Source organism: Varanus komodoensis, unplaced genomic scaffold, assembly GCF_004798865.1.
Source record: "Varanus komodoensis strain SLA01 unplaced genomic scaffold, ASM479886v1 scaffold15, whole genome shotgun sequence".
NCBI lineage: Eukaryota > Metazoa > Chordata > Lepidosauria > Squamata > Varanidae > Varanus > Varanus komodoensis.
The window spans coordinates 22,957,434-22,982,985 of NW_025335440.1; the positions used below are offsets into that span (position 1 = coordinate 22,957,434).

At 41.9% G+C, this 25,552-nt stretch overlaps 1 protein-coding gene across 17 annotated transcripts in view; it reads right to left on the bottom strand.

The window, feature by feature from the left end:
* Positions 1-25,552, bottom strand: part of KIAA1217 (KIAA1217 ortholog) — a 431,120-nt gene that overhangs the window by 260,728 nt on the left and 144,840 nt on the right. The window contains exon 1 of one of the 17 annotated variants that reach the window (XM_044425225.1): positions 17,398-17,647. The exons of the other annotated variants lie outside the window; for them this stretch is intronic. The gene's annotated coding sequence lies outside the window, so the exon portion shown is untranslated. Of the gene's footprint in view, positions 1-17,397; positions 17,648-25,552 lie in introns of those variants that run through there. 17 annotated transcript variants of the gene reach the window in all.

The following is a 25,552-nucleotide window of genomic DNA, read 5'->3' on the forward strand; positions in this document are numbered from 1 at the left end:
CTGATCACACAAACAGAAGAGCAGATGGATCACATATATGAGCAAGCAGCTTGTTCTCATCCTGGTTTATTAAGGGCATAACCCTTGTAAGCCCCTGAACTTGGAGTGGGAGGAACACGCAGTGGGAGGAACAGCAGAGGCAATCTTTGCCTTCCCATCTTCTCACACTACTTTTTCTTGGGGGGCGAGGGGGCTAGATGAGCTTTTTGTCTGTCCAGCTGCAGTATCTTGGAGGGGGAAGGAGGGAGGCTGAAATCTTGGCTGTTCCAGTCTCCTCCTCCTCTCCCCTATCCCCAAAATAGTGTGCCTAATTTTGGAGAGCACTGGTACAGTTCTTCCCACACTGGCTGTAAGGGATGGGGAGGGGAATGAAGCTCTAATGTCCAGATCCAAGATCAGTCTCTCACCTCAGCGCTGGGAATCTGAACTATCCTTTGGCCCCCCAAACAATGTCCAGGGGCCAAAAGTTTGTTCCCTAAACCTTTTACGTTTTTTGAATTAAGTGCCATGCAAATGCACTCAATGAGTACTACATGCCTTGCCAAAACCTTTCTCTTAGTACAACTCAAGGTCTAAAGGAAAAGAGATTAAAAGTCAGCCATGAAGTATATATTGGAATATATATGAACTATATGTGAAAACAGATTTAAAGAACCCTGAAATCGCTTTATATAACCTTAAAAGATACATTTGGCTTTTTCAAAGCATCAGGCTAGAGTACCAAGTGTCTCACAAAATATGGGGTCAACCACCATTACAGACTCTTTTGTAGGTGGAAAAATGCCACCAGCAATTTATCCTATAGGTCTTGTTTATAGGTCCAGTTATCTTAAGATAACACCTTAACTTTGTTCAGCCTTTGATTTGTTTTCAGTGGGTCAATTGAAGGTTGAAGTGAGATGAAAGCCAGGAAAGGCCGCTGCAGATAGTTATATATTTCATCAGGAAGAGACACCTTTAGAAACGTAAGACATGATCTCAGAAAAGTTCAATTCACTTGAGTCTTGTTTATTTAAGCCAGAGGGAGATACACACATGTTCTCCAGCTTAAATCAACACATGCATTTAGGTCTCTCCAACTGAAATTAGTAGAACTGAATGAGTTGAATTTTGGCTGTGTCATGTCCATAAAAGGCTAAACAAGGGAAGAGAAGTCCAGTGCACAAGACTAGCTGGAAATAATTGATACATGGAAGGAGAAACAGGATTACATGAGATGTGCATGTCTTCTGCAGTGCACGTACTGATTGCACATAAACTGCTTCACGGAAGCCAATCAGTCCAGGAAGAAGTAAAAATGCTCCAGTGCATCCAGTCAGGATTGCTCCTTTCCTGATATTGTTAGCTATGGGAAGGCCACCATCCTGATTAAATTGCTGCTCTGTCCTCCACAGCTCAGAAAATCAGCTGGACAATGGAGAAAAGCAAGTAGGGAAGCTGCAGGCTGGCAGGGAGATTGTGCAACCTTGCTTTACTGGTTCCAACTGTGTTGCCCAACCTCTCCCAACCTGATGCCCTCCAGATGTTTTGGACTACAGCTCCCATTACTGTAATGCACTCTACATAGGGCTGCCCTTGAAGACAGTTCAGAAGCTGCAGCTGCAGAATGAGGCAGCCAAATTAATAACTGGGAGGTCCAATCATATAAGACTGGTTCTGGCCTGCTTGTATTGGTCGCCTGTATGCTTCCAGTCCCAATTCAAGGTGATGATTTTATTCTTATAAAGCCATAGATGGCTTAGGACCACAATACCTGCTGGAGTGCCTCTCCCAGCCACAAACCTACTTGGACATTATGTTCAACCTCTGGAGCCGTCCTCCAATTGCCAACTCCAAGAGAAGTGGAGAAGTGCTCCCCTTTGGAGTAACTTGCCCAGCACAGCCCAACTGGTGCCATATCTGTCATCTTTTTGGTGCCAGGTTAAGACAGACCTCTTTTCTGAGGTTTTTAAAGACACACTCGGCTACTCAGGAGCTGCACAGAGTTGCTCTTTTGTTATTCCTTGTTATTGTCTGTTTTTATTATCTGTTTTAAACTTTTTAATGTTTTTCTCTGATTTTTACTATATTTTATTGTATTTTTATCATCTGTTTTTATGAGATACTGTAAACTGCCCAAACAGCTTTGGCCGCGGGTCAGTAGAGAAATGAAATAAAATAAATTATCACACACACCCCATCCAGCATGGCCAGTGGAAGGGAATGAAAGTTCAAGTTAATGCTGTTCTTGTTCCAAAGCTGCCCCACCTTCCCCCCATCACAGCCAGATAGGCATGAAGCTCTTAAAAATGTGAGCTTCTAATTTACCGACTGCCTTAACACTTTCTCTCCTATTCCTAATAACATTCTGATGAGCTTAAGAGAAAATAAGCTGAACCAAGACATTCTCTTTTTAGCTCATATAATAATAGTGTTTTTATTATTTGTTTCAACTGTAAGACTTTTTTGTTTCGCTCTGTGGAATACTTTCCCAGAGTTCAAAGATGCCAACAGACATTCCAGCTGTAAAGGTAGGGTTTTGCACAGCTTAATTATCCTCCATTTTTCTGATGGATGGTTGAGGAAAATATGCTGAGATACCGTGAACAGTATCACAAGTGATACCCAGTAATTCAGCCGCATGTTTGATGAAATGATTTATGAACCTGTCTGCTACTGCCCTCTTTTGGACTGATATCTGTTCTTCTTCAGTACCTGATTGGGACCGTGAGCGGATTCCAAATATCCTGGCATCAAGAGGCCTAACAAATTGCCTTTGGCCTCTCTGGTTGCCAAGATACCGCCATAACACCTCATGGCTTTTTATAAAAGCAGGTCCTCATTTTAAAATTCTGAGTCTGTTGCTCTCCCTGATTGAATTACTCATCGTAACAACCATTCACACAAGGCCAGAAACTGTATCAAGAGAAATAAGAAAACGATGCAGCTCTGGCTTTAAAATAGGGAGGTTCAGGGACAAGACAAGCAATGACAGCAAGTGTCCTGGAGGTAGAACAGTTCCTGTGCTCATGGAAAAGATGCTGTTAACTTGCATCAGTAAGCAGGCTTTCTGTATTGAACATGTTATTCCAAAATCAAAAATACTTCAGAGAAATAAGATAGTGAAAATAATACAACCCCAAAAGGTAAGGAACTGCCTCTTCTTCATTCAACTATATCTTTAAAGAAATAAGATCTTTTCCCATTTGTCTTTGAAAAAGATTCTTTGAACTTTACTCAAAAGGTCAGCAAGCTCCAGTTTCATTTCCCCAATAGGACTAGCAAATTGCCTGATATTTGAGTCCAGGATTTGCTCAACAGCCTCAACTAATCTCATCTGCTGCTAGGGAGACTCAGGAGATGAAAAATTGCTCTGGTATTGGGGAAATATGACTAATGTGTGCCAAAATGAAAAAAAAAAAGTAGCCATCATCTTGATTTTAGAACCTTGAAGTATGGTCCCTTGAACTACAGACAGGTTTTATGCCAGTCATCCTTTCTAACTGAGCATTGATATCTATAAAGACCGCACCAAACTCAAACCTACACAAGACGACAAGGTGCATACAGCATTCAAAATTGCTGAAAAAGGACTGTGAGAAGCAAACAAGTCATGGAAAAGCTAGTGCTCTGAGCTACATCATAGGGGGTGGTTGGCGAGTTTGTGAATTGCCAAAACACGCACACACACAACAGGATATACATCATCCCAAAAGACAAAAGAGGGGATCAAATTGCATAACATACACATATTTACATGTACAGATGCAAATGTAGAACTAGTTCTTTATGTCTATGATTTAGAGAGCTTTAAATGGGGATTAGACCAATTCATAAAGAACAAGGCCTACCAGTAGTCATGTAAATAGTATCAAAGACAGTATGCCTAGGTATGCCAGTTGCTGGGGAACACAAGTAGCTGGGTGCCACTGTGCGAATGAATTCTGGACTAGATGGACCCTTGTTCGGATCCAGCATAGCAGCTCTCACATTCTTAATTTGAATAAAAATAGACTACATCTCACCATACTGTGGAAAATGTGACCAAGTGGCCTGAGTGCTCATTTGTCCAGTCTGCCATCAAGGGCTAAGTGCTGACAGAGGATGGTCCTTGTGGTTCTCTGGGCAGCGTCCAGTGGGGCCACTCCACCTCTTATGAGTTCTGTTGACCTGCCCATTCTGGAAATGAGTATTTAGATGCATTTCAGGTTATTTCTGGAAGTGTGAAATACCACTGTGTGAACAATCACTCCAGCAAGTCCATGGGCACAATAGAATACTATTCTTCATCTTTAATTGGACAAGACTGCCCTATAAACAGAGGATGATCATCTGATAGCCCTTCAAGTAGCAAGCTGTCCTTTGTAAAAGATGGCACATGGACATGGCCACAAAGAGTTTGGCAGGTACTAATACCAAACTGAGTCATCACTAAACAGCTAGCATGACCAAACATTTGGAAAAAGGGGAAAGGAAGCTTTGTGTCATGCCCTGTTTTTGTCCTTTCATTTCTGTTGCACAAACATTCGAATTCAAGTCCATGTGAAACTATTTTTACTTCCTTCTTTGGTTACTGTGGTTCACTGTTGGCTAACAATGAAAGCCAACAGGAGAAGTATAAGACATGCAACACAAATGCAAATTGTATTTGCAAGTGGGTTTTTCCTTATGCATGTATTTCCTCATCACTCTATGTTCCTTGTTCCTTTCCAGCCTTACTTCATCTGCTTCCGAGTTGCGTGGATACATATACATCCAAGCAATACACATCAAAGTTGCCTATGGAATGAAGAAAGGAAAAAAGCTGCATGGAATGTATGTCTGACCTGCAGAAAGACCTTCAATCTGGCAAACTCTTTATACAAATTAGATAAAAGAATGTATAAAACAGATGCTACTCCACGGAAGCAGCCAAGATCTTCTAATATCCTGACAACTTGTTAATCAACAAACATATGGTACCACTTTAGCAAAACAAACCATCAGGGCTATTCTGTTTACATGGCCTTTTTTTATAAAAGTATTTTCCAGACCTAACCATGAGGAAGGGAATAAATAAGAGTTGTTTTTCATCTTCACGCTAATGTAAACTATTCATTAACTACAAATCAAGTGGAGACTAGTAGATCAGCACTTCTGCATTTTAGGCCATAAAGATGGAGGAGAAGGAAATCACAAGCAAATTTAATAAAATTATCCTCTAATAGCGGTTCATGACTTTTGTTAAATACAAATGTATTTTTTCTTTAATTGGGATTCCCATAAGGCATAAATGGCATTGATAAAAACAGCATTCTTTCTGCAACAGAAAATCCTATGAAACCATAAGAACACTAAATTGTCTTAAGAGTCAGCACTAGTATTATAACCTTCCACAGGAAAAACTAACTTCATCAAAACCCTGAAATAACTGAGTTGCTGGCAGGCACACTTAGGGTCCCATCCAAAGGGGCTGTCCAGAACCCTCTGAATTTAAAGGATTATGTACACCCAAGGGAGGCAGGAAAAGCGTGGAGGTAAGGATTGCCTCAGCATCCCTTCTGTCCTACAAACAGACTGCTTAGTTCATCTGTCTAAGCATTTTACACTGGCTTGTAAGGAGACCCAGAGGCATACCCAGAATTGTGCACAGGACAATAGTACCTTGTGCCTCCCCTTCCTGCTTTCCCCACTTTCCCCAATCACTGATGGCTTGGTTGTTGTGTGTCTTTTGTTCAATTCTCTCCCCATACCCATTGTAAAGGTTGAAATGCCTTTGCAAAGGCTTAGTACATGGTCATGAGAGCTTTAAATTAACATATGCTAGTATTTTGGCCGCACCTCCTTTTGCCCTGCCCACCACTAGAATGAGATGCTTATGAGCTTCTGCGAAACAAAACGTGGCCCTCAGCTGAAAATGTTCTGCACCTCAGCTCCACCTTGTGAGTATATGGAGCTGCCTGCTACTGAGCCAGACTATTCATTACACTGAGTTCTGAAGCTGAAGGAATCAGGCAGAGGTCTTTTCCATCACTGACTACCTGAGCATTTAACCACCTGGGCCCTGGATGGGGAGGGGGGAAGTGATAGGGGCAGCCACAGGTACTGGAATTATATGCTATTGGGCTGCATGCGCACACCATGGCAACAATGCCTCTATCACACTCTTCCTTCATTTTGTAGGTAAATAAAACTAAAAATAAAATAAAATAGTAGACAGTTATCACTGCCCATATAGCATAAAAATATATAATAATGAATAAATGATGCAGGTTCCATACACATATTTTCCTCAACACTACCCAATTGTTGAATTAGTGTTCAATTTCTCCAATGTATTAACTTTTGGTGTTTGTTAAACCATTGTTTCCCTTATATCCAAACTGAGAAACTGTGGTTCAAGCTCCAGCTACATACCCGAACAGGGATCAGATTCTATCTTCCAGCTTCAGTCAGCTCCTCAATCTAGAACATAGGGTTCATAATGCTTGCTTACCCTGCAGGATTGTGGTAAAGATTAGTTACTGATAACATGTCTCTGGAGATTTTACCCTAATTATGATTTGTTGACATAAATTAAATATGTTGGTCTTAAAGCTGTTTCAGTTTTATAAGAAAGGCTGTTATAAACCAGGCCTTTCTTCATCCTTAGTGACCTGTCGCTGATCTATCAACAAAACTGTTTGATTTACCAAAATACCCTCAAAAGAATTCAAATAATCTGAGAAGGTAGTGACTCTCCAGTGTTCAGACTAGCAAAGCTGCCCGTTGCCTTCCATCCTGGTTTCTGGATAATGAAACACATTCCAATTGTCTGAGACAGTTATGCAGTGATCCCAATGTGATGTTTGATGATCTAAGCTAGTGTTAACACACAATAATCTTTCACTGACAGATCACAGAAAGCTACATATGCCATTTCCTTTTATACATATGCAAAGCAAGGGGGAGAGAGGGAGAATGAGAGAAAGAATAACTAAAAGTTACCCATTAAACTCTATTTTTTATTTTCAAATCTAATGATTTTTTTGCAATATGTAAATATTAAACTTCCTACATTCCATCCCATTCCATCCCATCTCTGACCCAGGAATACTCACTAGAGATGAGGCTAAACAATTTATGCGGGAGTATGCCCCATTCGAAACAGTGTGGTTTGTCTCTGGCAAAGTGTGTCTACAATTGTGCTGTACAACCGATAGTCATAATACAATAGCAATGCTTTAAAAAAAGTTTTATACATGTGTTAAGGTATACTGAATTTAAAGAAAAGGGAGCAAGGGAGCTAGTGGGACTTTAGAGGATTTTTTTTTCTAGCACAAAAGGTTAGGGATTTCTTTACAAGTAAAAGTACATACTGACTGGGCCACGCTGACAGTTGTGGGTCTTTTTTCTGTCCAAACTTGCATAGGATGTTCTTTAATTTCAGCTGATGGATGGAATACTGAACTCCTTGCTGAAATCATTGCACGTCCTCCTCAATGGCTATTTCATCTCATTATGAAATATTGGTGTAATTATGAAGAATTAGTACCTGAAATTTCTTGTCATCCTGCTCTCCCATTTTCCCTTTTGTATCATTTTATTCAGTGGTGCAGCAGAGCCAAGGGCCAAAGAGCAGGGACCTTCTGATTAGCACAGGCAATTACGTCCTCTGCTACCACCACCACCACCCGCAGTCCTTACAGTAGCTGAGGAGGATAAATTGATTTTCCACGAAATAGTATATTGTTGTCAGCAATCCCTTCTGCATTCCAAGGTATTTAGGGGATGATTTGGTCTTGAATGGACAATGAAAACCATTAGCTTTACAAAATACCTCCTAGCAAAGATGAAAACTGCAAGAACAAGTCTGTGGATATGTGTCAACACAGCGACCATGGTGTGAACCCACCCTTCAAAAGTTTCCCAAACACTACTTATTCTATTACACTGCAAGCCTGAAGGCAAGGGCCCTGTTGTTTTATCCATGCTTATACAGCACCAGTAAACCTTAGCTGATGATTGTTAATAATAAACAAACAAAAGCCAGTTTCAAGCTGGTTCAAATCACTTTGAGCACCATCTTTTTGAAAAGCTGACCATAAACTGTCTCTTGAAGACATAACTGGCTCAAGATGTTTTGGTGCCTGAAGCAAAACACCCAAATGGTGATCTCCCTAAGACTTTTTCACTGAATGTAACTCGGTACACAGTAATTCAAAAGGGTCTGTTTGTATGTTGTAAAAAAGGGGTTTGGTTGAAGGCTAAAAAATGCTCACTAAATATCTTGGGTCACGACTGGCCCAACACATATTTTGCCACCTGTCCCAGGGAAGGGAACAATGCCCTGAACTCCCTCACCCCACATCAAGGTACAAAATACCCAAGTTTGTTCATCTTGTTTTGATACAGGCTGATTCCATAACCAAGGCCAGGTTAACAATAGTCAAAACAATAAGTAGTATTTGCATTTTTCATCTTCAAGGGTGCCAGTGTGATGCAGTGGCTAAAAGCATAGGACTGGGACTCAGGTGATTTGAGTACCACTCCCCATTCAGCCATGAAGCTTACTGGGTGACTTTGGGCCAGTCAGAGACTCTCAGCCCAACCTACTTCACAGGGCTGTTGTTGTGGGGATAAGACTGAAAGCAGGAGGAAGAGAATGATGAAAACCACTTTGAGCTCTTTAAAAGAAAAAAGGTGGGATATAAATCTAGTAATCAAAAAACAAAAACACACATCTGAGACAACAAAATCCCACAAGTTCCTCCCCCACTCCCTACCAGTAAAATGCTTAAACAACTAAGAATGTATTGCTGTTTGATAACACCCGAGTCAACCTTTTCACTGAGACTAATGGTAGAGCTGTCCCTGCAAAAATCTTCCACATTAGGTCATGCCCATCACCTATGGAACCCTGGGAATTGTAGTCAATCCCACCAAAGGAACTGAAAGAAAAATTCAAATAGAGTCATGATAAGCTACTGGATTCCTGCCACATCTCCTCCTCTAGAAAGATGCTTATTTCTCCCTGACACATTACTGTGAGTAATGCTTCTCTCCTCATCAGAACTTCACCAAAGATTTTGGAACTCTGCATTACCTGCTCCTCTTCCAAAATGGAACCAATATCTCAGAATCCTCCATTATTCTTTGTTTTGTTTCTTTGATTTTTACAACAAATCTCTGGCCAAGTTTTTTTGAAACAGAAGAGCATGCCAAATTGATATGAAAATACAGGTTCAACTGATGGAAATAGTAACAGACCATAGAATATTTGCAATGGTTTTCTCTATAGTCAGTCTTCAAGGCCAGGGCAGGAAAAGATTAGGATGGCAGCAATACATGAGTCATGGAGTTTTATTTCCAATTTCAGTTTTAAAGCTAGTAGATCTGAGAAGTCAAAGAGAACTTTCTAAGCATTTTTTCACTGAAATGTCCATTTCTACTATGCAGCAAACAGCTAAGTTCTCCATAGCCACTAACTGATCTAAATGCTATACCCTATATGTTAGATCTGGCTCATTCGAACAAATAAACCTGTAGCAGTGCCCATTTTAAATGTGCCTCCGTGGAGATTTTTTTTACAGCACAATCTGTGTGCAATGGTCCATCACACAGATACTTGTAGAATTGGGTCCACTCTTTTAATAAAAGAGCCTTCCCTGGTTATGGAATCAGGTTCCAAGACAGACTAATTTGCAGCTGAAATGCCAAGGGCAATGACCCACAGATAAGCCTGGCAGTCACTGGGAATAAGGCAGTTTCAAGTTCTGTGGGAAAGTTTACTAAGCAAACAGATATGGAGTGGGATGGATGGAACATCCTAATCTGAGAACACAATGTCATGATAAGGCCAGTTAAGAAGCCTTAGAAGTTCTAAGCAATTGGTCCTTAAGCAAGAATACCCACCTTGAAGGTGGAGTTGACTCTTACATTACAGTTTTGCAAGAGAATAAGGGTATTCACAGTTTGGAATCAGCTTTCTATCATTAAGCCACATTTCCCTAATGGCCAGTATTTTAACTTTGCTTGATTCTTTTGTTATTGACTTCTGCAATTCCCTTATTTTGTATTACAGTCTAGCGGGTCAGCTTTAATATGTTATCATTATTATTTTATTTCTATACTGCAGGTAGCTGAAGCTGTATGGGCAGTTAACAACAAATAAACCTTTTTGGTTAGAAAGTCTTTGTCCTGGTGTCCTGTTTGGAAGGGGTGGGGGGTGGGGGGAAGAACTGCCAAAACAATGCCCTCCTGTTCATCACACCATTGTGAAGTTAGGTGGTAACAGTGAAAAAAATCAATGGTTAAAATTTGCTCAAGAAATTCAGTAAGGGACAGAAAGGAGGAAGCAGTTCCTTCCAGCAGAGTTGTGTTCTAGAAATGCTTCAGCTCTGCACCTAAGACTGATAAACATAGGCCTCATTCAGATCTCAGGTTCATAAGCTTTCTTTTCTCCTTCAACATGGCCAGAATGAAAATGGAACTTTTTCTTCCTCTTTCAATGAATGGAGTTTAGAGATGCCTGAACCCTAGATGGTGGATCTGAACTATGTTTATTGAAACAAGCCAGCTTCATAAACCATGATTAAAGTGTGCTTGTTTTGAATGACCATAGTCAAGAGTACCCCCAGGTATCAGGGTTTGAACATAATGTTCAACTACAGCTAGTAAAAAGAAAAAGAAAAAAATGAAAGTTTCTGGACTCACAGCTGTGCTAGAGGAGGGCAACCAAGGGAATGAATATGAACACAGTGGTTCTTCACACTAGCCTAAATCAACCTAGCATTACATCTGAACATGACTACATAAACCATGGAGAAACCTTGGTTTAGTCAACAGCAAGAAAAGAGAGAGAACAAGAGAGGAGCAGAAAGTGCGTGTACATTTGGGATTCCACTAAACCTGAACATAGACACAGAATAGCTGAGTGGAAGCCAAAGAGAGAAATAAAAGAGAGCTGGAAAGAAAAACACTTGGAAGCAGAGGATGAACGGGAAACCCAGTAAGCACAACTCTGCAATCAACATGACATTAGAGAAGTTTTCTGCTCCACTGGGAAGGGCACGAAGGAATAGTGAAATGACACTTCCTCCAAATATTTGGCAAAGTAAAAAGTCAGGCATTAAAAACCAAAGATATAAAACTGATCTGTCTCTGGAGAGAAATGAAGAGAGCAGTTAACAGCAGGAGAACAGGTGGCAACCTGCCACATGATTAATAATAAAGACCACCTCCAAATGCATTCACTATATAAACATTTCTAAATATTCTGAGATCTTGTGTTCTGATGAGCATGGCTGGATTTTACTATGACAATTGCACTGGAAGCAACTCGGAGTGGGTTACTTTCATGGCGATTGTGGTTATGTCACAAAAAAGCTCAACTGCACAGGTTTATCTCTATATTGGGACACTGATATTCCCTTTAATGCTCCTTTAGATGTTTAAAATGCATTTGGCTTGATTTTATCCTTACATATAACATAAAGAAAAACAAACACTGTAAGTCAACTGGACATTTTTATTTCAAATACAGCCCTTTATTCAGCCTGCTTGCTGTAAAGTACATGGATGCAATAAAGTTTCCCTCCATTCTTGGTTTTCCTCTCTAAAATCCCCCTGAAATAGATTTCTGGGATAATTCACATAATGAATCAGACCTGCTCTTATGTACAGGTTGAATTGCAAGAGATACACGTGGCAACACAAGTCTTCTAACACCTATCAAACAGAAAAGCACAAAGAGTTGTTCTCTGCTGCCTCAGAGAATAAGCGTTCACTGGAAGTCTTCTAGCAGAGGCTGGAAGGCCATCTATTTGGGATGCACTAGCTCTAATTTCTGGCACTGAGCTGGAGGTTGGACTAGAAGGCCTATGAAACTCCTTCAAGTTGACTCTAGGCCAGAGGTGGGGAATCTCCTCCAACTCATGGGCCAAATACAGTTTTGGGGACACTCTTGAGGGCTGCGTTCCTGTTGCCTTCCTTAAACCTGAAGGCAAAAAGCATGAGATGAAAAATGCAAACAACCCCAGGATAAACAATGATAGCTTCAAATTTCTAACCAAGTCATAGGAGGGGCACTTCAGTCTTTGAGAATCAGGAAGATGTTGCAAAAAAGTCAAGGACCCTCCCAATCACTGATGGCCAAGACTCTAAGAGCAAAGCAAGCAGAGGAAGGGAAGACGACCATCAATCTGGAACCTCGGCAGGATGGATTTGACCACCCCCCTCAATCTGAGGTTTTAGGCCTAACTCCTCAACCATCATCCCACATGTCAATTTGTCCCTCATTTACTTACAACTTGGAATTCGTTTGGTGTTATTCAGAAGAACAGAGCTCAAAAGCAGACAGACGCTGAATCCAAACTAGTCCTCTATGCAGATACCTTTGAAGGTGTATCATGAAGATGCTGGGACTGCTTTACTGAATCTGACAAGACCCCTCAGTCCAGCTTTCTGTTGCTAACAGCCAGATCAACAGGAGAGGCCCAAATGGGCAAACAATGCTTCTGTTACACTATTGCCACTCTTCCCAGCACATGATCCAGGTCCAGTAAAAAACGAAAGGAAAAAAAAAAAAGCAAGAGTGGCTCCTACACATCTGAAGTCTGCCCACCTCTGATGAGATGCATTGATGCATTGGAGATGCTTTGTCTTGCTAATATATTAAGCTTATAGAAACATGTATACTGCTATCATCTGAAATGATTCTAAGCGTGCAAAACAAGCAAACAACAATGTATAAAATGTTCCTCAATAAAAGTAGCACTTCCAAAGACAAAATTAAGAATACTTCTTCATACGCTATACAACTGCATTTCAATATGAAACTGTTAATTAGAAAACCAGCTATAAATATAGCACTGGCGAGGGCTCTTCCAGCAATATTCCAGACTGTCAGAGTGCATCGAGAAGACCACAGGTTTTTGGGGAGTCCCAACTCCAACCCTGAAAATTCACAGAGTGTCCAAGCAAAAACAACCTTGGAGAAAGAACTTTGTGGGTGTTTTGGGGGTGGCACAGAGAGGAGATGGGAGCTGCCACAATACAGGGTATCCAGACAGTACCTCCTCCCTCCCTCCCTCCTTCCTGCTCAAAAGTACCACACTTAGCCAAAAAAGTGATTTGCAGAATGGGAGAAGGATGGAGGTGACCTTCGCCTCTGCACTTCTCCCACCTTGCACAGGATACCCATAATGTTACAAGTTCAGAAAGCTGCAGATATCCTGTAAGACTTGTCATTTATTATAGATTTTAGAAAGCAAGGGCTTATTATTTGTTATTTATTACTGTGAAATGTTGTAATTAAAGTTCCTTTTAGTGAAAAAGGAAAAGAGAACATTCTTAACTTTGCTTTTGGGGTCCTGTGAGTGTGCTAAACTTGCTCATATCTCCATTATGAAAAAGAGAGAAACAGAAGAATGATTTGAAGCTCAATATCTAATAAATTCCACTATATATTATTCAGCATGATCATAGTTGGGCTGGAAAACACAAGCAGTCTAAATCAGGCAAGACAAATCCTTGGTTTTTCTTGCGGAAAATCATCTAATTTTAGTTCTCCTTCTTTCATTACAGCTGAGACCCATTATATTCCAATATGGAATTACCTTTCCGAGAAGTGGATCTTCTGTTTGCAACCAAACTAAAATACCACATACTATACTATAAAGATAATTTACTGTGAAGCCTAATGTATGCTGTCTTTGGTGACCTATATACATTTAAATTTATTTCTGCTAATTCCCTACCAAATGCTAATGATCATATTACAGAAATTAAAGTAAATACACTTTTAGTCTCATTATTCCTGGTGTTATAACACCCTTACCTTTAATAACTTGTGCATAAGTTAGGTTCATGCATGTTAAGCAAAACTTTTAACAACTTTTAACAAAAGGGTTTCACAGAAATAAGAGACATAAAAATTATCATGTATACTCTGAATTACAACAATCCCACAGGTAGTCAATATACCTATAACTATAACCCATCATACATCCCAGTCCTACACATGCCAGGAATGTACAAATCTGTCAATATCTTATCTGAGCCGGTTTCATATGCATTCAATCATATAGACATTGTATCCAATCTCTACAGCATTATGAGGCTTTCTCAAAAGCTGCACAAAAATATATTATTTTTGTACACATCTTTCCCTAAGATACACATTTCTGTACAAGTTTTTTCACTAATCACATCATTACCTTTTCTCCAATTCTATTTAATTTTATATAAAGTTCCTGCATGTCTGTCATAAGGAGATTTCAGATAAAATGCAATCAGTATGCTGATGCTACCCAAATCTATTTCTCAATTATATCTGAATCACAAGAGACCACGTGCAACCTAGAGTGCTGCTTAAACACAGCAGTGAGACAATGCCCAATAAACAAAGCTGAATTTGTGTAAAATGAAGAAACTGTGGGTTCGTTTTTAGAACTGGGAATAGCCAGCTCTGGATGAGTTTGAACTCTTACTGAAAGACACAGCTTTGCAGTTTAAGGGTTTGTTTGCTTGTTTATTTATTTAGAGTATTTGTATGCCATCCTATCGCATAGCCTCAGGACAGCATACATAAAATAAAATAAAACATAATACACATAAAATCCAGATCCACCCTGGCTGCAGATTAAAACCTATAAGCTAATGTTAAAAGTTAAATATTGTTGAAATAAAAAGGTCTTAGCCTGGCGCCGAAAAACAAATAACGATGGCGCCAGGCGGACCTCTCTGGGGAGCGCATTCCATAGGCGGGGCGCCACTGCAGAGAAAGCCCTCCTCTGGGTACTTTGCCTCCTAATGTCTTTCACGGAGGTTTCCCGGAGGAGGGCCTCTGCTGCCGATTTCAGGGGGCGGGAGGGCAAATATGGAAGAAGGCATTCCTTTAGGTATCCAGGTCCCAAGCCATTGGACCTGGTCCCTAGGGTTGCTCCTGGACTCACTGCAGCCATTGGAGGAATAAACAGCCTTTTGACTAGGAGCCCTTACCAGAAGCATAGGCTGTTCCTTTTCCTGAAAAAAAGGATAACCTGAGCATTGTGAGCCATGCACTGGCAATCTCAAGATTGCTTTACTGTAGTGCATTTTATGCATGGCTAACTTAATGCTGGTTCATAAGCTGTGACTAGTGCAGAATGCAGTGTGGTACTTTGCTGTGCATGAAATACATCTGTGCTAAAGGGTCAACATAGGTTGCCAGTCTGCTACCAAGCTACGTTTAAGGTGCTGGTGCTAATATGCAAAGCCCTATCCTACTCAGGAACAAGTAACTACAATGCTTGTCTGCAGCTCTACCAACCTCCCAAGCTACTATCATTTTCAGGGTGATGGCTATTCCATGGCCTGTGGGTTTCTGGTTGGTGGCAAGATGGAGATCTCCCTACAGAAGGAGTTCCCCTGGGAAGTATGTCAGCCCTTAATACTGGCATGTCAGGTGAGATGGAGGATGCAGTTGTATCACCATGATGAAGATTCAACTGCCGGTCTGGTCAGCTTCTGTAGGTGGAACAAGTGGCATACTGTCCTTTGCTTCAGGCAGCAAATCCCTCCGACTGTCCTGGCCCCTCATGGTATTCCTACTCAGTACTTTCAATCACGGTTCCAAAATTATGAAGTGAAAGAGATAAACTACCTCCTCATGTTCAATAAGCATTTTTTAAATAAATAGGCAGCAAGTTTGAGCCATGATGGATATTCAGTATCTAGTGTAACATTTTTAATATACATCCAGAAATACTATTAACTAAAAGACTATTAACTCATGTATTTGTTATCTTTTTCCCTAGTGAAAATCGCCACCCTATTTATAATATAAATATTTTTCCTTGATATAAATATATTAGCATGATCTTTAGAGTGCAATTTGAGGAGAAAGATGTTTGGAAGGCCTGAGGAAGTAGAGAAGAAACATACAGAACAGCTAAGAAACAAGACCATAAAATATCTAAAAATAGGTGGCATAGTAGGAAGATCCCTAGAGAGAGAGTGAAAAAAAGATCTCCTATTGTCCTAAGATCCTGGTGCAGTAAGTTAAGATGTACATGGAGTCATAATCTTTAACATGCCATTTCCTTCCTACTGTTCCTAAAAGCAGGGAAACTGATTAAACATCCTGCCACACAACCCGCATTTCTTCCTTTTCAAACTGAAGCAAGGTCATTCACGTGTTGAATTGCTTTTCTCTGCATGAATATACCAAGATTGCAACACTGAATCAATAACATTACACATTGGGATGTTAGAAACAGCTGGAGAAGCATAAAAACCTAGCACAAGTCAGCTACACATTTATATGGCAAATATTTGCATCTGCTTTAAAGTGCTTGATTTCTATTTTTAGGTCATTGAAACCCATTAAATAGCTATGCACTCATTTAAGACCCCATTACATTTGCTTCTGCTTTACAAGGAAGTAGCATTTCAAAGCACATTGAATGGTAGTGATTTACACCAGGATTCTGTGCAGCTTAGTGCTGGGTTGATATTTTCCATCTATTATCCTCCCCAAACACTTGATGGGGGATGTCAAGAAGAAATCACACAGAATTGTGGACAAGGTGTAAGAATTTTCTTAGGTTGTTGTGCTTTGGCTCTCACCTCCCTATAACCTCAGCTGAGTGGTGTCTGTACATTTTTTCTTCCTTTTGCAATCCCTGTAGCCTGCACCTTGCACTTGCAAAAGCTATTCTCTCCTTCCTTGAGCAGGTAGCCACCACTCCCTTCCTGAACAGAGAGGAAGGATTCTCTAACTAGAAAGGAAGGGCAGGATGCTGTGAGTATGAGATAGTACCTCTGTGCTCACAGGGACACTTCTCTCCTTGCTCAGGTGCAGTCGTGACTATTGCCCCCCCCCCCCCCAAATACGGAACAAAAAGCCTTTAAAATGTAGCAGGACAAAGCTCACACCAGCTGTGAAGGCTGCCACTGAAGGAGCTCAAAACCAGGCGATCTTTTTCTGAAGTCAAAAAAGAATGCCCTTTTAAGCTTGGGTGAGGGGGGAATTGGCTTTCAGGCACTCCACAATGCAGCCTCCCCTGGGTCTTGGAGTACCTCCAATGATGACATCCTGTTGTCCTTCCCTGGGCATAATAACATGAAACACAGGAGAGCTGGACCAAGAGGCAAATGATCAAGAGAAGATTGAATCCATCCATTTAAAAAAAGTTGAAAGAACAGCAACTCCCTCAGCCACCACAGATATTTTCTGAGGATGGCAAATGGCAGAAGCCATTTAAAGCAGAAGCCCCCACTTCTGAAATTTTCAAAGGAATTCTTCCACCAGGCAAGGAAGAGGCAGAGAAATGAATGCATCTTTCACAGGTGAATAACTGTGTGATGGAGACTGAGCCTGGTATAGCACTAGTGCAGGCTTAATGTTCTCAATCCCTAACTGATTCAGAAACTCAGAGAGGTCTGTGAAGCCAGTTACTTCTCCCATCCCCTCACCTCTTGTGTGATAGTGCTCACCATACTGGGTTGCATGGTCTTCTCTTTGCAATGGCCGCGAGAAGAAAATCTTCCTATTTTCAAGCAATTGACTGTTGCTGTATACTCAGAACTGAGGCTGCAATTAACAATGGTTAAGATCAGAAACCACTGTGTGAAGTTGGCATGTTTCCTTATCACATACGGAGCAACAGTTTGTCCTGGCTTAAACAGAACAAATAATGGTTAACTGGAATTGAAACAAAAACTTCCCATCTCATCCTCACATGTGCACAGGAGGAAGGAGGGGGAAGAGGGAAGCTCAAGAACATCAACCATTGTAAAAGATAACAGCTGTATTGCCCTTACCTACAGTAAGGCTAACCAAGTTTTTCCCCTTAAGCATGGCAAATCTTGCAATGATAACTTTGTTTAGTGTTAATGTCTCCATGGGACCAAGGAGTGGATTAACCTATATACAGCAGTACTAGCTAGAGATACCAGTGGTGCTGGACCTTTACGAGATTTTTTTTTTTGCCTTCCAATTATAAACTAGGGCACTAGTTCTGACATACAATGCTTTATACAAATTTAAATCAAATGGAACTTGATAAATTAAAAACAGAGCTTGTCTGTACTAACATGAAAGAAAAGAGACAAATTTTTCTGCAGGACTTTGAATCTAATTTACATTTTGCATTGTCAAGGATTTTAACAGAAATGTTTAAAAACACAACATAAAATAAAAGCATTATAACTTCTGTTAGCCTCCACTTTACTTTCCGAGATGACGTTCCTCTAGTCACACCTATTTATGGCAAGTTAGGTAACCAACTGGAAAAAAGCCATTCAGAAGAAGCTGCCAAGGAAAGCTGGCAAAAATGATTGCGAAGCTGGGAATCTTCCAACAGCCACAAGCTATCAGATCAATGGAGGCTAGTTTACAAGGTGCTAATGGATATACTTTGCTGAACACTTTTGCATGTATAATTAGGATAGATCATTCAAGTTCAGCATACTTTGTGATGCTGATTGGTTTGTGCCAGTAACATGAATCTCTCTTGCAACTGGAGGACAAGCAGGTTCCATCTTGGTCACAAGGACTTCCACAAGTTTCTTCTATTCTGTATCAGTTTTTTACTTCATACAAAAGGGAGTTACCCACCTTTTCAAATTCAACTGTATAATCTGTTCCAATTTATGCCTCCTGCATTGTCATTATGGAGAGAACAATGCATCCTTCTGGATTTCTAGAGGTGTATAACAAATTGGGTAAGAATCTATCTTGAGAAAGAATGGGGAATGTATGTAAAGCAGCAGTTCAAAGGCTGCAATACTGAAGATCAATACTAGAAACTGGAGCTACACAGAAACCTTTTCTAGGTCAAAACATATAACCATCTTTCATGGCAGAGTATAGTGTTAGCCTTCCCTAACCCCCAACGTGTGGAAATACACCACTCATTATCCCCAGTCAGTTTTCAATGGCTCTGCTGGCTGAGGTTGGTATGATGTTGTGGTCTCAAATATCTGGGACTTTGTATACACCTTTTCCCTGTCAGTGTCATTGTCGTGTGTATTTTCCAATTTCTGTATTTTCTGATTTGCAAATAATGCTGTATAATTACACTGGGTTTCATGTGTGGATCTGGGAAGTGCAAAGTCAGTAAGTTTACATTTAAATGCAAACCAAACAAATTTCTCCACATCCCTACTTTGAGATCACCTAATTCTCAGCCCTAATAGAGTTCTGGACTAGGCTGCCAGAGTTGCAGCCTCAATTGCACAGGGAGTGCAGAACAAATGCCTGAAATGCAGGATCCTCAACAACTGCAAGAATTAATTACTTGGTTTGCATCTAACAATAATACAGTCTGCAAGCTGAGTATGGGTTATTGTTGAATTGCAGGTTACTATATGGGAACCTTGTGATCTGGTTCAACTATCGTTTGTTAACCATGAACAACCAAGAATTTACAACCAACCACAAGCCATGGGTTCTTTTCCTGGGTTGTTAGTACTTAACAACCTATAGTGAAACTGTTGGAAGATGTACCTTGGCATTGCCTCTCTGCAGCTGTCTCACCCAATGTACTAGGACATGGAGAACAGAACAGATAAAGCCACTTCCTTTCCTTATCCTTTGACCTCAGTTCCTGCTGCCTCTACCATGAAGATTAATGCTCAGTTTGTGCTCTTTCTGACTATATTGGAGTGGTCTTGTCATCCACTCATCCTAAACACATGGCCTTCTAGATGGAGTCAAGGATTAGACTTTTATATCTAAAGTACTTTTCTTAGAAACTCTCCTTTTCCTTTTCACACTAAGCTACAGTTTCTGCCTGAAACTGGAAAATGCCTAATATGGAACTGAAGGCCCACAGAGCATTCCAGTGTGCTTACTCTGCCAACAGAGTACTTCTCACAGGATTTTCCCAAACAGATACCCTACATACATCTAGCATAAATCATACCGCAGGCTCTACATGTTAACAGCAACCCACAATTCAAGAACCTACAATTCAATTCAACCCATTGTGAACCCATATTCTGAGTTATCCTCACATGTGAACCAGTGTGGGAGGAGAGGCATCACCAAATCCTCTCCCACCCTCACTCTAGCAGCATTGTCAGGTGGCTCCCCGATAGTGTTAAGGAGCTTTTTCTGAATTATAAAGGAGACAGATTTATCACATTCACAATCACCTTCCAGCTAAGTTAGAAACATGAATTCTGACCTATCCTTTACTGTTTGTCTACAAAACACCAACCCCAGTTGTTGTTTGTGACCCTGATCCAAATTCCCACTTCATAGCACCTCCATTTTAGAACAACTTTGGTTTAAATGTATTTTCAAACTTCAGCTGAGAAATGTGTGTGCAAGGGGTTGTGGAATCCAAAACAATGAGAAATATTGTAGTTGTGGCTCAAAATGGGATGTTCCGTACAATTAAACTATTAAACTAAAAAAAAAGAAAAATTTAATGGAAACAATTACTCCTGACCTCCCCCATTTCCTCCTATATATATTTACATTTTAAAATATTCTTCTCTCTGTAGAATGGGAACAGCAATTCCAGGTTTCTCAAGATTGCAAATTTTTGGAAATTTCTTTAAAAATACTGCAAGAGAGGAGAACAAGCCAAGGCCATTATATTTATAAAAGCAAACACAGAAGCAACAAATTAAATACCTTCAATGGATCTTGTGAAGTGCACAATAACACAGGACTGGCTCCCTTTGAACTCCAACCCTGAGATGGCACATGCTCCTTGCCACATACGCTGAGCAAGGCTGGGCCAAGTGCTCAAAAGTCTACTAGCTTAACAAGAAGAGAAAGATTAGACTAGCCTTTCCCGACCCAGTTTGTTCCACATACATTGGATCACATCCCTTCACTGGAGGATTGTGTGATTTATAGTACAAAAACATCTGGAGTGTACCAGGTTGGGAAAAGCTGGATAAGACTCTGTGCATTTCTTAGGGGTAATTTTAAAGATGTACATTTGTGGGACAATGTCATGTTCTTTATTATAATCAGCAGAAATGTTGTGTAGTAATTAAAGTGCTGCACTGCTATGGGAAAGGTCCAGGTTCAAATTTCATTTATTTATCTATCTATTTAATCTAATAAATAACATCCCCCTTTTTTCTTCTGAACACATCACTCTTCTGCTGCTCCCAGTCTTATCCCCACAACAACAAACCTGTTGGGCTGAGAGTCTGTGACTGGCCCAAAGTCAGCCAGTTGGCTCCATGGCTGAGCGGGGATTAGAACCCAGGTCACCTGTGTCCTAGTCCCATGCTCTTAACCACTATAGGAAGTTCCTCCAGTCACTGTAGGCCAGCCACTAACCTACCTCACAGGGTTACTGTGAACATTAAATTGATACGCTGCCTCAAACCCCTGGAAGAAAAATTGGTATACTGATCTAAGAAATAAATAAGAACTTAACAGTGACTTCAGAGTAACTTACTTCTCTAAAAAAGCAGGTTGCTTACCTGTAACTGATGTTCTTCGAGTGGCCATCTGTGCAGTCACACATATGGGTGCTGCGCCCGCGCAGTGCCTTTTGCCAGAAGATTGCAAGCTAACGGTTTTTGGCGGGAAAAGCTCCGCTCCCCTTCCCCCATAGCCTATAAAGAGCGGAGCGTCTGCCATTTTGTTCAGTCTTTGACACCGAACGTACACCCCCATGTGGAAAAAACTTGCAAGTATGAGATAGGAAAAAAGATTGGTACCATGAAAAAAGGGGAAACTTTCAGTACCAACGATATGTCCACTCACCGACACCGAGCGGGGCCAGCGGGTGGGTTGTGTGACTGCACAGATGGCCACTCGAAGAACATTAGTTACAGGTAAGCAACCTGCTTTTCGTCGTCATGGCCTCTGTGCATCACACATATGGGCAGATTAACAGGCTTACCATAAAAGGAGGAGGGGAGGTGTCCTCAATGAAGAACAGATGAAAGAACAGCTCTGCCGAAGGAGCAATCCTGCTGAGTCCGAACATCTAGACGATAATGTCTGGTGAAAGTGCAAGGGTTCACCCAAGTAGCAGCTCGGCATACATCATCAATTGGGACCCCCAGTGCAAAGGCAGATGAGGCTGCAACAACCCTAGTTGAATGGCTTCAAGGGTCTGTAGGTAAATCAAACTTAGCCAGTTGATAGGACAAGGTTATATTATGGACTATCCACTTGGAAAGTCTCTGCGGAGTGACAGGATTGCCTTGATCTCTGGTGGAATATTTAATGAATAGTCTATCTGAATGTCAAATAGATTCAGTCCTCGACCTGTAGAAGGCTAAGCAGCACCGAACATCAAGTGAGTGCAAGGATCTTTCTAACGGAGTCGACAGTGACGGAAAAAAGGCAGGTAAGATAATATCCTGTCCCATATGAAAAGGTGTAGCCACCTTAGGAAGAAAAGATGGGACGAGGCACAAAATGACCTTTTCTCTGTGAAAATTCAGGTAAGGAGGGTCTATGTGGGAGGGCTCCACCACGACCGAGTTCAGCTTGGGGTGGCGGAGGAGGAAGGGGATATCCTCCTCCCGAACCTGGTACATGGATTCGTACCTCCAAGACGTGGGTTGAGGGTGAGAGGGCAAGTCCCAGGGCTGCGTCTTCGCTTGCCATAAGGTGGTGATCAGCGGCAGGACAACCGATGTGGACTTTTCCCCGCGGATGACGTCGTAAAACTTGTCCGTAGACAGTCCCGGACACTGGACGGCATCGATGTCGAGGGACTGGACAAGCCGGGACATCAGCTCCACAAAGGAGACATGCGATTCATCCGGTGACGCAGGGCCCTGGGAGGTCACAGCAATGTCAGGGGAGGTTGAATCGACCTTCGAATCGTCGGAGTCAGCACCGTAATATGGGAGAGCTGATGAGGACTCTGCCGGGGAGAAGGAGAGGCTACTTCCATCCAGAGGCAGTATTGGGGATGCACACCTCGGATCCAAAGACTGCGGTCGATCGCGGGATGGTGGCAAAGACCGACCTCTAGGAGCGGGATAGTACCCGATGGAGAGCGGATCGCCCCAGGCATGATAGTATGGACGACGCCATCCCTCCAAGCGCTGCTCTATGGAGCGACTCCTCCGGCTCCTAGGTGGGGACATCTCCACATCCGCCTCCATTGTGGCTGTGGGCATAGGCGTGAGCGACCTAGCCCTAGGGGGGAAGTCCTGAATTTCCCCATCAGAAATTGAGCCTCTTTGCAGAGTTGGAAGAGGCCCAGCAGGAAGGTCAGCCACATGGTGAGGGGACCCTTGAGGGGTAACCCTCATAGCCTCCTGAAGCACCAGGTCAGGTGGAGTCGGTACAGTAAGTGCCGCTGGTACCGAGGGGGCTGTCGAATCCGAGTCCCGGTGTCGAGGACGCTCCGGATCCTTCGGTTTCTTGGAAGGTTTAGGAGCCTTCTCCTTCCTGGCCTTCTTATGGCCTGCCGATTTGCCAGGTTCGACATGCTTGCGCTTCTCGTGCTTCTTCTTGGGAGAAGCAGGCGGAACCACCGTAGCAGACACCTTCGTCCGAAGGGCGTGAGGGTGGGGCCACTGAAGCGGAGCCAGGCTTCGCAGCGGCAACAAGTGGGTCAGACTGCATGAGAGCCCGATCCCATAGGAGCCTCCGGAGGCGATTCTCACTATTCTTCCTGGCCTGCTTAGAGAAGGCCAGGCAGTGAGAGCATTTATCGGTCCTATGCCCCTCCCCCAAGCAGAGGAGGCATAGGTCATGCGGGTCGGTTGGAGACATTTTTGACCCGCACTTCACGCATTTGCGGAAAGCCGCTCGCTGCGCCATCGCAAGAAACAGAAAAAAAGAGATAGTGCAGAGGGTAAGAGTGTGTGTGTGTGTGTGCGCGCGCGTATATTTAGATAGAAGATCGAAAGAAAGGTAGAACGATAGAGAAAACTACAAGAACTACATGAAGTAGAGGAACTAACAAAAACTAGAAGAAATACCGGGGCTATAACAACTGGGAGAACAATCGAGAAGAACAAGCTAGCTGAGCGACGGTCAGAGCGAGAGCAAAGGTGGCACGAGGCACAGTGAACGGCGGTCGCAAAGAATGAACAAAATGGCAGACGCTCCGCTCTTTATAGGCCATGGGGGAGGGGGAGGGGAGTTTTTCCCACCAAAAACCATTAGCTTGCAATCTTCTGGCCAAAGGCACTGCGCAGGCACAGTACCCATATGTGTGATGCACAGAGGCCATGACAAAGAACTGATTGTTGTGGGGAACTATGTATTTAATTGCAAAAAAATTTATACTCCTTATTTATGAAAAAAAATCCTTGATAAAGTAGAAGAGAACCAAATATTCCACCCTGATTTCCTTGGAGGAAAGGGAGAAATCAAAGTGCCATAAATAAACATTTAATCTGTTTTGGCTATTCCACTGACAGTACAATCCAGGCATTTCTGTTCAGAAGTAAGTCCTACAGTGTTCAATGCAGCTTTCACCCAGGTAAGTGTGCACAGAATTGCAGCCTTAATCTTCTTTAATATAATTTACTAGATGACTTTTTAAAATTCATGCAATGAGATTAAACTAGAAGAATTATCTCTAATTACATAGCTCTTGCTCTGTAGTTTGAGGTATTATTTCCAAAAAGGATTGTTACTGCCTGCCATCCACAGTAATATGAATACAGTCCATGGCTTGGCATGTTTACACAAACCAAAATACTGTAAGATATAAAAGGCAGCCTGGGAATTACACAGGAGCCAATTTTCCCGTCTAGCTATGCCCATGACACAGATAAGTAGGGCTGTTTTGTTTTACACATTCATTTTTAGGCCTTCTCTTATATCTCCCACATAACCACAGGTTTCATGTCCCATTTCCTAGATACCTTTAAGACCCTATTTCTAAGCATTTAATTTAGGCTGATGTTGCCATTAACTTCTACTTTCTAATTAAAATGATACCTAAAGGCAAAAAATAGTTTTGGATGAGAGTGAACCCATCAGTATTGTCATAATTAAAATGATTCACATTCAATTTTTATTGTATTTTCATTACTGTTTTCCTCTTTAAGTTTTTGAAGTATGCATGTTGCAGGAAACTGATGTCCCAATACACTCACTGGCCTTCTTCTGAAAGTTCAAATAACGTATGCCTGGCTTGCCTTCTCCCTCTCCAACAGCACCCTCGCTTCACTCCTTGGAGCTAGCAATGACCTTATTGATAACCTGTCTCACTAGCTACTCCCGTTTCTCCCTGCCCCCCCCCCCCCCCGCCCCGCGCTTTTTGACCTTTCTCCTGTGGAACTGCCTTCGACTGCTGGCTATCACTCCAACATTGCGCACACCACCCTCTCCAGTTCTGCCTTCTGCTCCGTCCAGATTGGCACCTCATGGACACAGCGGCTTTCGTGCACTAGCATTGCCCTCTTTTTTGCCATTCTGCCCCTTTTCTTGCATTTTCCATTTTCAAGTCCATGTGTCCTCAACTCCTGACTCATTTGCCCTGCAAGACCAACAAACCAGGAGAGCTGCTTAATGCTGAATTAAGGCATTGGTCCATCCAGCCAAAGTACTGTTGACACTGACTGACGACAATTCTTTTCTAGCCCTACCTGGAAAAAACAGGTATTGAACCTAGTGTCTTCTGCATGCAAAGCAGGGACTCTCTCTGACCTACAGCACACATGCACTCAC